Raw genomic sequence first — 10,997 nt, forward strand, 5'->3', positions numbered from 1 at the left:
AGTCCTCAAAATTCCTGGGATTACTTATTAACAATATTCTAAACTGGTCAGTTCACATCATAAACATATGTAAAAGACTAAATTTGGCAGCATTTGCCAGTCACTCAATTTTGTTTGTTTGTTACTTGGAAACAGTCAAAGTTGCATACTTTGGATATTTCCATTCACTTATGACATACGATATAATGTTTTGGGGAAACCAGTGATGAACAAAAAAAAGTCCTTATTGCACAGAAGTGGGTCATCAGATTTATGGGCAGAGTGTACTCTAGATGCTCTTGCAGAGATGTATTCAAACAACTGGGTATCCTCAACACACCATGTCAATCCATTTATTTTAACTAATGTGCTTTGTTAACAATGATCATACAATTTATGGAACAAACAGGGAATATCATGAGCATGGTACAAGAAGTAAAAATGATCTTCACAATGATATAAAAATCTCAGAATGGTACAGAAAGGAGTACATTATTCAAGCACAAGAGAATATAATAATCTTCCAGTTCATGTTAAATCAGTCATTTGGGATGAGACTAAATTAAAAAAAAAACCTAAAACTTTATCTTTTGAATATTTCTATTTATTCTTTACTGGAACTTTTTGACAATGTGTAATAATTAGTGAAATATGTCTAATGTTAAGCATTCCTAAAAGAAATGGCTATTTAGCACTGTTACAGCAATTGTGTACAGAATGCTTTTATATGAATTAGAATGTAATTCTTTTTATATGAATTAGAATGTAATTCCTATAATTTGTGTAACCTTCATTACTACTGTATCTGTATCCTGTATCTGTTAACATATGATGTAGATTGTAAGATGACAATTATACAATTATTAATGTGATAATCTGACACATTCTACATCCTAGTGTTACACTCACATCAAGGATCCTTGGAACATGAAAATAAATAAATAAGTGAATAAATATCTGCCATGCACTTCACAGTGGTCTGCAGTGTATGCATATAGATGCAAAATACTTCAAGACAGGTTATGCTACATATTTAAAGATCAATGCATGTATGAAAATCTGTGATTGCTCAAAGTTGTACATGATACACTAACTTACTGTGCACTAACATACACGTTAACTCTTCACTTAGTTTGGTTATTGATAACAGTGTCTAGTCTGTCAACTACGATTATATATCTGCACAATGAACCAGATCAGCACCTATAATACCTAACAATTATGGACCAGTGGTGAAGCTAATTATTGCAATGGGCACAAAACAAAGTTCATATTTACACAAAAGTTTCACAGTTTCCATAGTTTATTTTGGTAATTTGTTACAAAAGTTTTCACTTCTCAATTTCATTTAATTGAGGCCATAATGAGTGTAAGCATCTACAATGATCACTAATTCTGATGACAACAGCATTCTTTACTCTTGCAAATCACAACACAGTTCATTTAAAATGTACCTTAATTTGAGGTACTGTAATCGCTCAAAAGTTTTTAAACATTAATATTAATGAGTCTTGTACAACAATGTATGAAAAGATAGACCGCTACTTACTGCAAAGAAGACACATTAAGTTGCAGACAGGCACAATTAAAACACACTTACATAAAGCTTTTGGCTACAGCCTTCATCAGCAAAAGAGAAACACACACCATTCACATACACAAGCAAGCACACTTTATGTACACATGAACGCCAGCTCCAGCATCTTGGACCAGAATGCAACTATCACATGGGATGTAACCAGCAGTGTGGAGGGAATGGGGAAGGGGAAGTGAGAGTAGTGTACAAGTGGGGAGAGAGGTAAACCCTGTCTGCCACAGTGTGCAGGGACTGGAATGCCAACAGGCATAGTGTCAGGAGGTTGTGGAGCAGGGAAGCAGGAAAGAAAAGTAGAGAAATAGAAGAGAAGTAGGAAAGGACGGGTGGGTGTTTTGTCACAGGGTGTCAAAAAAAAGAGAGTGGGAGACCAGAATGGGGAGGAGACGGCAGGACAGAGAGGGTGGAAACTGTTGGGTGGAGGGTGTAAGGACAGTGTGTTACTGTAAGCTGAGGCTGGGATAATTACGGGAGTGGAGAATGTGTTGTAGGGAAAGACATACAATTCATACATTCAAGTAGGCACAATTCATGCACACATGGCCACCAACTCCAACCACGTGTTCCAGTTACATTTCTTAAATCTCCCACTTTCTGTTAGTAGTTGTTATCTTGTTCCATGTGATATTTTAAAGAGATCACAAAACTCATTAAGTTAGTGTACAGTAGTATATCTTCAGGCTAAAATTATATTTTGTTCTAAGTGGTGAAACTGTGTGCTGACTTGATAATGCCGTGTCCTCCCTTGAGTTATCTTTTTAATCTGCCAACAAGTCAAGATGTTTTTCTTGACAGTCTAAAATCTGTGTTAGAAACACCCATTAATAACAATAATCAAATGACCTTGAATAATAGATGCATCTCTTTACACAGTGTATTCTCAAAGATTTTTGAGAAAGTAGCTTAAATCATAGTAGTGAAACACCTTACCAACAAAAACCTTTTAACAATTTGGCTTCCATTAGGGATTCCCAACAAAGAATGCAATACACAATATTAGAAAGCCAAATCTGGAATCAGAAACAGTGTTTAACAAGAACAGTTCCCTCGTTGGCATCTTGTGTGACCTTACAAGGTTTATTTTGATTTCACACATCGTAGAATTCTACTAGAGAATATAAGATGGTATGGTGTTAATGACATCCTCTTTGCATGAATTAAGTCATATCTGAGCAGTAGCAAACAGAGGCTCACATTAACAATTAAATTCAAAGTGGGTAAAGATTAAATATGCCATTTTGCAAAATTAAGAACTTAGTTTACTCCTCTTCTTTTGATCATTCATTTATTCATTTATTTATCACATTCTGCAGATGGTATCAGGAAGGAGATCCTTTTAGGATATGTAGCAAGTTATGGTACACATTAATCAATGGTAAGCAAATCATAGAAACTTAATTTTATTAAAAAAATATAATTACATTGCTTAATGCTGTTCATGCTAATGCCAGCTAAATTTGACAAAGTAAATTTGAAATATATCTGCTGCTCTGAAAATAATATGCTGCTTCCTTAGCTACATTAAGTAGATCTGTAATAATAAGGCCAAAGTACAATGAACACTGCTAATTGTTATGCAGCTAAAAGGAATTTTAATGACATACATTTTTAATTTTCTTTTGAAGTAGTTTGGATTCCAAATTTCTTCATTATATTAAGATGGGAGTTCACTGAATATGTTTACTGCAGAGTACGTAACTCTGTTCTGAGTCTTACACAAGGATACTGATTTACCTTCTCTCATGATGCATTTGATTTCATAGATCATGCATTCATAGAGTTCACAGGCTCACTTATAGAGGCCACCTGGGCCAGCCCCATGGCACACTCCGATGAGCTGCCAAAGAAACAGTATTATTTAAGCAAATGTAAACAAGTGCTCAACCTATTCTGTAGCCTTTGTTACTGTTCTCCAGTTAAGGTGATCAGTGCTACAAACAAAGTGTACTTCATTGTACCTTATGTGTTGCTCTATAAAGTACTATGTTCCATAAATAAACTTCGTTCTTGCTATAACAAATTTTATGATGAGGATGGGATTACGTTTTCTCCTCATGTTAGTGTTAGTGCTCAGTCACCCAACAAACACCTTGAGGGAAGAAATACTCCAACGACATTAAGCTCCCACCAATGCTCACAATCAAGTGGCATCTGCATATTTGTGGCAGGTTACTCTCCCGTCAATGCAACCATTATCCTTTCTGGCATATGATGAGTTGCGACTTGTACAAGACGCAACTAGCCCAACATTTACAGGCTCTTTGCTTGGGTGATGCAAACCAGCAAAGGGCTTTCTTTCTTTCTTGGCTTTGCCATGCATTTATCAGTTGTTGTACCAACTTTTGCCTTTGCATGATTAAGCCAGCTTACCATTTTTCTGCTGCCCAGCTTGTGACCGAGCATTTGCTTTGCTTAAATCTATGCTTCAATCTCCCTCATGTCTGGCCACTTTTCAGCTGAGTCAACATCTTGTGTTGGCTACAGATGTCTCTCAGCATGGTCTTGGTGCACAAATATGCAGACAGGTCTGAGCAACCCATTGCTTATGCTTCTAAGAATTTAGCTCCTGATTAGCAGTAGTATTCACAGACTGAAAAGGAGGCTTTAACAACTGTGTTCACCCTCAAGAAATTTAACTTCTTGTATGGTTCTAAGTTCCATTTAGTCACAGATCACAAGTCATTGGTTGCTTTTTTTAACCCTTTGTCTTCTGTGTAATACAAAGCAGAACATTATTTGCAGCATTCGTTTCTCTTCCTGTCCTGTTATTATGAATATCCATTCCCGGTTGATTGCACAACACACCAATGCCAATACCTTATCTTGTCTTCCAATTGGGCTGGACTCGGCATTTGATCAGGATGAGTTGCTTTGTTTCTCTTTAGATACTGAGAGCCAGAATGCAGTCAATAGTTTTCCATCACTAGTGGCACGATAGCATCAGCTGTTGCCATGGATCCTGTACTTAGTCAGGTCCTCTTTTTTGTGCAACACTGTTGGCTGCAGAAACCTCCAGGCCTTGCCTTGGATCCCTTGTGTAGCTACTTCCTCCTCCTGCACCACTTTCTTTTGTTAGCTATCGAGGGTGCTGCTCACTGGGTTGTGATTCCCTTTCCTTTCACCATAATGTACTGCAGCTTCTGTGTGTCAGTCATTGGGTGACCTCCTGCACCAACACTTTGGCCCACTGGCGTGTGTATTGGATGGGCATATATGGGGTCATTACACAGTTTATCACCACTTGCACTTACTGTCTTCAGCAACAGGTAATGCTGCAGGCATCTCCCCCCCCCCCTCCCCCCACCACCCTCCCCCCTCCACTGGCCAACACCACACTGATCGGGGGTAACCCTAATGTAGATTTTGCTGGGCCCTTCCTGAATCAGTATTGGTTCATTGTAAAGACACCTATTCCAAGTTCCCTACATGGTGTGCTGTCTGTCCACGTCCATGGCATCAGTGTCAGTATGACTGTACTGGGAAATAATAATAATAATAATAATAATAATAATAATAATAATAATAATAATAATTTTAGTGTCGTTCAGCTGATTACAGCAATAGACAAAGTCAAGAGCATATATTTCTACATAAACTACTATATCGATGTAAATTGGTTTACATACAACAGGTACACGTTAGAATACAGTATTTTCATCTTCAAATAATTCATCAGTGGTGTAAAACGGATTTTTCACTAGTAGCTTGTATAATTTAGCTTTAAAGATATTTACAGGCAGTTCTTTAAAGTCAGCACTTAGTCTGTTAAACACCCTTAGTCCAAGAACTAGGTAAGAGTTATGCGATTTTGATAATCTATGATATGGTACGTCTACAGATGTTCTGTTTCTAGTATTTTGGCTATGAATATCACTTCTCAACACAAAATTAGACACATTGTTTCTAATGTACATTAAAACATTGTAGATGAATAAGTTTACTACTGTAAGACACTGCAATTTAAAAAACAGAGGCTTAAAATGTTCTGCTTTATCAGAATCCGTTATTATTCTTATTACTTTTCTTCTGTAAAAGTAAAATGTCATTTACACGACAGCTACTACCCCACAGTAAAATTCCATAAGAGATGATGCTTTGGAAGAAGGCAAAATGTGCTGATCTCACATAGTCATTGGGAACATGTCTTTTTAAATTTCTAATTAGAGAAATAACTCTTGAAAGCCTAGCCAATATATTTTTAATGTGTGGTTCCCACGTCAATTTATTGTCAATAGTAACACCTAAAAATTTAACAGTTTCTAATTCCTGGTAGTTAGGAATCTCTTTGAGGCTAAAGTAAAGTGTCTCGGTTTTGTTTTCATTTAGCATGAAGCCATTAGCTTTGAACCATAATGAGGACTGAGCAAGGGTATTTTCGGTCAGTGTTTTCAGTGTACCTAGATCAGAGCTTTTATGTAGAAAAGTTGTGTCATCAGCATACAATATTGTATGAGAATTTATGAATAAGGGCAGGTCATTAATCATTAGTATAAACAGTAAAGGTCCAAGCACCGACCCTTGAGGCACTCCGCACCTAACATTAACCAAATTTGATTTCTCCCTACCAATGCACACACCTTGTTGACGGTTCTCTAGAAAAGACCTGAACATATTTATACTGTTGTCATCAAAACCATAGTAAACTAGCTTATTCAGCACAGTATCATGCTCTACACAGTCAAAGGCTCTGCTCAGGTCACAAAATATAGCCTGGGCATAGTCCCTAGCCTGGAACACATCTAGGACTAATTTTACGGGGAGTCCATTGCATCCGTTGTGGATTTACCTTTCCTAAATCCAAACTGTTTATCACTAATTATATTTAGTTTACCCAAGTAGGCACTAACTTGCTCACACATAATCGTTTCTAAAATTTTTGAAAAAACTGGGGTTATGGATATAGGTCTGTAAGTAACGGGACAGTTCTTTTCCCCTTTTTTGTGTATGGGCACAACTCTAGAAATTTTTAATATGTCAGGGAACTTACTTTCAACTAGGCATTTGTTAACACAAAAGGTTACAGGATAAATCACACAATTAATAACATCTCTTAACAAATTACATGACATATCATAGTAATCAACACTAACTGAAGGTTTGAAATTTTTCACTATTTTTAGGATATTATTTGGGCTCACTTCTGTGAAAGTGAAGGTGCTTGGGGGAAGCTTTTCAAAGCAGCTGTCCATAATACTAAGTGCATTTTCAGGGGGTTTGATTATTGAACTACTAGTTTCTTCAATGGACCGAATGCAATATTTATCAAATTCTTCTGGGGTAATGGCAATTTACTCTTTGTGTTTAGTATGTGCAATGGAGTTTATTACACTCCAGGCCTTCTTGCATTTATTGTTAGATTTTTCAATGTTTACTATGTTATGCAGTTTCTTTGCTTCATTTACTGCCTTCCTATACTTGTATTTAGCTTTAGCATACAGGTCTTTATACAGTTCTGATTTACTGGTTTTGTACAGACTAGAATACAGCATAACAGTATTTTTCAGTTTCCCTAACTGTGGAGTATACTATTCCTTTGATTTCCTTTTCTTGTAATTACTACTAATATTCACTGTACATTTTTTCAGAGGGATGTTATTTTCAAATACATTTAAAAAGACGGAGAAAAACTTTGTGAATACAATATCAGCTGAACAGTGTTGAAGCCTAATAAAACATGTGTCCCAACTGAAATAAGTGAGGGCATGTCTAAACCAATCCATCCTCTCTCTGCTCATCGGTCTAGTAATCACAGTTTTAGATTCTGGTTTGGTGCAGTCTGAAGTTACATTATTAAGACTAAGATATACTGCATCATGGTCTGAGAAAGGGAAACTAATTACATCAGTGGACATACAAGTTCTCTTAATATTCGTAAATACACTCCTGGAAATTGAAATAAGAACACCGTGAATTCATTGTCCCAGGAAGGGGAAACTTTATTAACACATTCCTGGGGTCAGATACATCGCATGATCACAATGACAGAACCACAGGCACATAGACACAGGCAACAGAGCATGCACAATGTCGGCACTAGTACAGTGTATATCCACCTTTCGCAGCAATGCAGGCTGCTATTCTCCCATGGAGACGATCGTAGAGATGCTGGATGTAGTCCTGTGGAACGGCTTGCCATGCCATTTCCACCTGGCGCCTCAGTTGGACCAGCGTTCGTGCTGGACGTGCAGACCGCGTGAGACGACGCTTCATCCAGTCCCAAACATGCTCAATGGGGGACAGATCCGGAGATCTTGCTGGCCAGGGTAGTTGACTTACACCTTCTAGAGCACGTTGGGTGGCACGGGATACATGCGGACGTGCATTGTCCTGTTGGAACAGCAAGTTCCCTTGCCGGTCTATGAATGGTAGAACGATGGGTTCGATGACGGTTTGGATGTACCGTGCACTATTCAGTGTCCCCTCGATGATCACCAGTGGTATACGGCCAGTGTAGGAGATCGCTCCCCACACCATGATGCCGGGTGTTGGCCCTGTGTGCCTCGGTCGTATGCAGTCCTGATTGTGGCGCTCACCTGCACGGCGCCAAACACGCATACGACCATCATTGGCACCAAGGCAGAAGCGACTCTCATCGCTGAAGACGACACGTCTCCATTCGTCCCTCCATTCACGCCTGTCACGACACCACTGGAGGCGGGCTGCACGATGTTGGGGCGTGAGCGGAAGACGGCCTAACGGTGTGCGGGACCGTAGCCCAGCTTCATGGAGACGGTTGCGAATGGTCCTCGCCGATACCCCAGGAGCAACAGTGTCCCTAATTTGCTGGGAAGTGGCGGTGCGGTCCCGTACGGCACTGCGTAGGATCCTACGGTCTTGGCGTGCATCCGTGCGTCGCTGCGGTCCGGTCCCAGGTCGTCGGGCACGTGCACCTTCCGCCGACCACTGGCGACAACATCGATGTACTGTGGAGACCTCACGCCCCACGTGTTGAGCAATTCGGCGGTACGTCCACCCGGCCTCCCGCATGCCCACTATACGCCCTCGCTCAAAGTCCGTCAACTGCACATACGGTTCACGTCCACGCTGTCGCGGCATGCTACCAGTGTTAAAGACTGCGATGAAGCTCCGTATGCCACGGCAAACTGGCTGACACTGACGGCGGTGGTGCACAAATGCTGCGCAGCTAGTGCCATTCGACGGCCAACACCACGGTTCCTGGTATGTCCGCTGTGCCGTGCGTGTGATCATTGCTTCTACAGCCCTCTCGCAGTGTCCGGAGCAAGTATGGTGGGTCTGACACACCGGTGTCAATGTGTTCTTTTTTCCATTTCCAGGAGTGTATATTGTCTAGACAGGATGATCCTCTGGTAGGTTTGCAGTTAACATAGTACAGGTTAAATTGTCGAAGCACATTTTTCAGCTCTGTCACAGTTTTTCTGTCCTGCAGGACATCAAAACTTGAATTGATATCCCCTCCAATGACAACATTGTATTTTTTCCATTTCAGTATACATATGTACATTAAGAGTTCCTCAAGTTTCTCCAGAAAGATATGGGGGACACCACTAGGTGGCCTGTACACTACTACTACCATTAGCTTAAGGCTCTCAATTACTAGACCTGACATTTCAAAATGCATTTCATCACAAAGTGTATTGAGATCTATCCTGCCACAGTTTGGTGCAAGAGGTGTTTTTGCATATATTGCTACCCCACCACGTAAGTGTTGTTTTCTGCAATAGCAACTAAGTAGTGTGTAATCATCCAATACTTTGTACCCAAGCTCATCCTCTTTACACCAATGTTCACTTAAACATAGAATATCTATCAGGTTTTCATTTGAAAATTCGTTGACAATTAAGTTTTATCTGCCATGCCCTGAATATTGAGGTAGCATATTTTAAACTCTACTTTAGGCATTTCTTTTTTTGAATATTCTCTTAGTTGACATGACCTACTGTTACTGCATGAAAGTTGACCAGATTGTGTCCTTATGTTACTAGAACACCCAACCTGGTCTATGCATATAAGTTTTTTGTCATCTCGGTTGAAACATAATCCAAACACATTACTGGTCTTTTTTCCTTCTCTTGCTTATCCAATACTATTCCGATAATTGTATCACTTAAAACACGTTTACCTAGATAACTGAAATGTTGACCATGCTTGGTATGCCATTCTCTGCTAAAACTACTGGTGTTAATTAAGGAAACATTCTTAAAGTGCTTACAGATAGCTTTGTACTCCTTGTTTGTCTGCTCCACTTCCTTATTCACACATGACCACTGGGGCAAATCATGTCGATGTGGCACATTAACAACAATCACGTTGGTGTGGGTTAACGTTAAGAGAGTCTTCTACAGTGTCGAAGTAGCAATCTTCCTTTCGTTTCTGCTGACGTCGTTTGCTCCGGCCATTACCACTACAAAGTCTCTGTCCACAAGGACTGTGCTTTCTTTCTTGATTGATGTTGAAACATCTTGTAAACCAGCTCATGATTTAACGGTACCTTCTATTTCAAACTCGTTAATCACATGAGGTATCCCCATTAACTGCCACTGTACCAAAACTGTTTGCAACTGTGTTTCATCATGCTAGATAGGCTTGTTCATAGGAATGGGTAACAATGAAAAATGGATGCACCTGGTACATACACTGATGGAAAAGTAACCACAACAAAAAAGTAGAGTTGCACCACACGAATGAAAGTTGTTAGGCATGTTTCTGTGTCTGAAAGATGATGATCATGCAAATTTAGCAGCAGTCACATAAGAGTGACGCTACTAACTCCACTTTGAGGATGCAAATCAGTTTTGCTTTAAATACACACTGTAATGAAGATCATTCGTTACCATTGAAACAATATGTTGGGTTGATGTTTGTCAAGAATGCCTTTAAGGTGACAAAGACACCATTATCAACACCTCATTATATTTGAATGAGAGTGTGTAACAGGACTACAAGAACAGGATGTTCCTTCTCTGATATTGCAGGAATATAGTCTCTGTACATGGTTGCTGGAAGCAGTGGTTATGAGAATGTTTGGTCACAAGATTATTGGTTACCAGACGGCCATATAGCATTACTGAGAGAGGGAATCAGCATATGGCTCTGGTGCATCATACTGCATCTGCAGCAGCAATTTGAGCAGCAGGTGTCATGACAGTGACACAACAAACTGTTACAAATTGGTTACTTCAAGGACAGCTGTCAGCCAGAAGCCCTGTAGCATGCATTCCACTGACCCCAAACCACCGTCATTTGCGTCTTGAGTGGTGTCAAGTGAGAGCTCATTCGAGGGCAGGATGGAGGTCTGTTGTCTTTTCTAGAGAAAGCTAATTCTGCCTCAGCACCAGTGATAGCTGTGTGTTGGTTAGGAGGAGGCCAGTTGAGGGTCTGCAAACAACCTGTCTCCATGCCAGACACACTGGACCTACAGCTGGAGTTACACTCCAGTGTGGAT

Source organism: Schistocerca nitens, chromosome 6 (assembly GCF_023898315.1).
Source record: "Schistocerca nitens isolate TAMUIC-IGC-003100 chromosome 6, iqSchNite1.1, whole genome shotgun sequence".
NCBI lineage: Eukaryota > Metazoa > Arthropoda > Insecta > Orthoptera > Acrididae > Schistocerca > Schistocerca nitens.